Below are 3,355 nucleotides of genomic sequence, written 5' to 3' on the forward strand. Positions count from 1 at the left end.
CTCTTGATCACGAATTGATGTATTTTCAACATGAAAATAACTAGGACACAAAAATATTAAAACAATTTTAGCATCATATACTTTGAACTCAGTCGTTGCATAAACTTGTGGTAGATCTTTTCACGCCACTATAAAGATTCAAGAGTTGTCTCACCTATGACATATAACGCCATATTAGCCTTAGGGCAGAAAAAGGTACTCAGTTCTCGTGTGAATGTGGGTAATAAAGGTCGTTAAAACATATATTCATTTTTCATATAAAGAAATGGAATTTTTTTTAGATTTGGTTTTTCTTTCACAAGCCGAATTACATGGTATGTGTGTATCGTTTCATTTTTTTTCATCTGTCAGAAAATTTATTACTGTATATTACAAATTATTTTCATGCTTTGTTATGTGAACTTTCTAAAAGTATTTAGGATGCAGTGACACATATATATGGTATTTTCCTTTAAAATTTATCATAAATCGTCATGTGATCGCATTGTTGATCCTGCGATATGGTATATGGTGTACATATCCCATTATTGAACGTGCAAGAATGGTACTGATATAATCGATCGCATCTCAAGAAGATTTTTATGATGTTTATTGTAGACTACAACCTCTTTAGTGTCCTCAATCAGACAGACTTAGGATAGCTCTATGTTTTAAATTAGTATAAATTAAAAGTTTGTTGTCTCAGCAATATAGTCAATTCTGTAAATGAAACTGCGAAATTTCTTACTCAGTTAGATTAGAGAAAATTGTGTGTTTAGGGTTATTTGACGGACCCTAATCCCCCCACCCACGACCATATTTTTCCCTACTTTTCTATGAAAAAAAAAATAAAAAAATAAAAGTCGGGATTTTGATAACAGACTCCGGTTCCGGCCATTATGTTCCCGACCTACCGACCTTTTTTTGCCATTATAACCCTAAACAGACAATTTTGTTTGCCTACATACATTGTAGATTATTTGAATTTGCACAATTCTTAAAAAATAAACAGGTAAATGTATATACGATTACTGATGATGAACAGGTAACACTGTTTTCTAGAGTCCAAATTGAAAATGTTTGTTGTAAATCATTAGCAGTTAACACAGATAAAAACATAAAACCACATCAGCTCGAATGTTTTATTTTTCGGATGAAACAAAGTTGTCAGGGTGAAGACGTTGTTGTTGAATTTGCATGTCTAGGTAAATTTCACTTCTGGAGCAATATTGTTCAAACAGAACCTGAAACAGAAAAAATAGACAATGGCGATAAATCATTTCAACAAATGGTGATGTTACTGAAAATATATTTTATTTCGCTTGTGAACATCTGATCTGTCTGATGTCTATAATGAAAATATTCATATGTGAAATTTACACATGTTTTTGTGGAGATTACACAACAATTGTGAAAATCATGACACCTCAAATAATTCCCTTTTTTACAGTATCTAAGAAAATGTATCCCTAAAATTGTATAACCACGCTTCAGTGTATATAAACATATTTCAATTTTGATATAACTTATTGTTGTCAGCAATATTACTTATTTGTAATTCACCATGCATACTGACAGTAAATGTGTGAATTAAATAAGTAGGTAAATGTTTCGTATGAGTAAATAAACTTTTTTTTGAAAGTTTAAGATTGCATGGATTGTTTATTAACATACAAAAGTTTTTTCCTGCAAGCATACAACTACATTACATTTAATAAGCATTCTACTAAAATAGAAAATTTACGTTTATACTATTTATATTTATTATAATATCATATATCCCTCAAGTTATTTTGTAGCTGGAAACGTGAAGATAAAATTGAAATTTGTTTTTTTTTTTGTTAATTTCCCCGTAATTTACCCTTTAATGTGTGTTCATCTGAGGATAATGAAGTTCATCCCCATCCATTATGCCAGTTTTCCATACTACAGTAACAGTTCAAAGGCATGAGTCCAGACATTCCTCTTATTGGTGCATGGAAACCTCCAGGTAAATTCTGACCTATATATATACAAAAAAAACCTATTTAGTTACTGTATAGCCGATAATTTTCGTAAATTTTCGCGATTTAATCTAAAAATAAAAAATATTCATTTTTATCGGTTCTAAATTCTCGCGATCTGTCTTCAAGGTATATATCAATTAACCATGTCCTAATAATTTGCGGATAAAATCTTCCCCATCCTAGCAATGTTCAACGAAATCACGAAAATATCATCCTCGCGAAAATAAGAGAATACACAGTATTTTACTTCCTTCGTTCGCTGGACTTTTCTAGTAGTTTTTGGTAAAATGTAAAACAGACCTCCAACTTCACCAAAACATCTCAGGTGCATAACTGCAGACGCACATGTTTTTGTGGTAAACGTATTTTAGCGGTTGTTCCACACTACACTTTCAGTTTGCACTAAAATAAGACTTTGCTTATTATAAATTCTGTATGACGTTACTCTAGCAATGACTACGTCAAACTTTGATATGTGTCAGGAGTATGAAGCAAGTATCATGTATTAATTTGGAAAATTATTGGAGTCGTACCTTTTACCTTATTGTTAGTCGCTCTTTCCCTGCGAAAAACATTAATGCTCCAACAATAAAAAATAAAAAGATAATTTGGATTGATATTTTAGAATGGTCAATTTTCAGATGAGAAAATATTACTTTTATATGATAGTATTTCATGCATGTAATTTTTATTCTGAGGTGTAAAAATATACCTTGCGCCACTGCAGCATTGAACGAGTTTCCATGTACGACAGTTTGTACTGTAGCTGTCACCAAAGCAAGGGCTGCCATCAGAATCATAACCTTCAGCATCATTTTCTCCTGTATGAGGTCAGATATCAGTGAGGAGAACAGCTGAAAATAGATACATGATCATAACATTGTCAACATTTTGAAGTAAATGTACATTTCATAAAAGCATGGAGAAACATTTTACTATTAACTGTAGTTTCTACCAAAACTGCTCTACACACTGCAACTTTGAATATAACAATGTTTCGGAGCAGAAAACCTATGACAGTGACAAATATATCACATTGGAAAATCTTGAGGATAACATGCAGAAAACATAAAGGATGTTTTATGAATATCTGCATTTTCAATATTAGATTTGTTTTACTTGACTTTAACATAAAACAAAAACATAAAACTATTAACTTAAAGGGACAATTCAGTCAGGCTAATTCTGTTACATAACTGTTGATATATATGTGCAAATCTCCATACACTTTAAGACTGAATTGTCCCTTTAATTCTGAACAGAGATAAGTGATGTATTATTTGGAATATTAAGCTGATGTGTATCATAACATTAGTGTAACATCGGATAATTACTTTAATATCTTTTATCTCCCGTTGATATTGAAATAT

The 3,355-nt window shown here is 31.2% G+C and overlaps 1 long non-coding RNA gene across 1 annotated transcript; it reads right to left on the bottom strand.

Annotated features, from left to right (window-relative positions):
- Positions 1-1,107: 1,107 nt before the first annotated feature.
- LOC138335736 (uncharacterized) lies at positions 1,108-2,827 on the bottom strand. The gene is made up of 3 exons (XR_011210320.1): positions 2,698-2,827; positions 1,841-1,981; positions 1,108-1,223 (listed from the first exon to the last, which is right to left on the bottom strand). It is a non-coding gene; the product is annotated as an uncharacterized lncRNA (long non-coding RNA).
- Positions 2,828-3,355: the final 528 nt, after the last annotated feature.

The sequence above is a fragment of the Argopecten irradians genome, chromosome 11 (assembly GCF_041381155.1).
Source record: "Argopecten irradians isolate NY chromosome 11, Ai_NY, whole genome shotgun sequence".
Taxonomy (NCBI): Eukaryota; Metazoa; Mollusca; class Bivalvia; order Pectinida; family Pectinidae; genus Argopecten; species Argopecten irradians.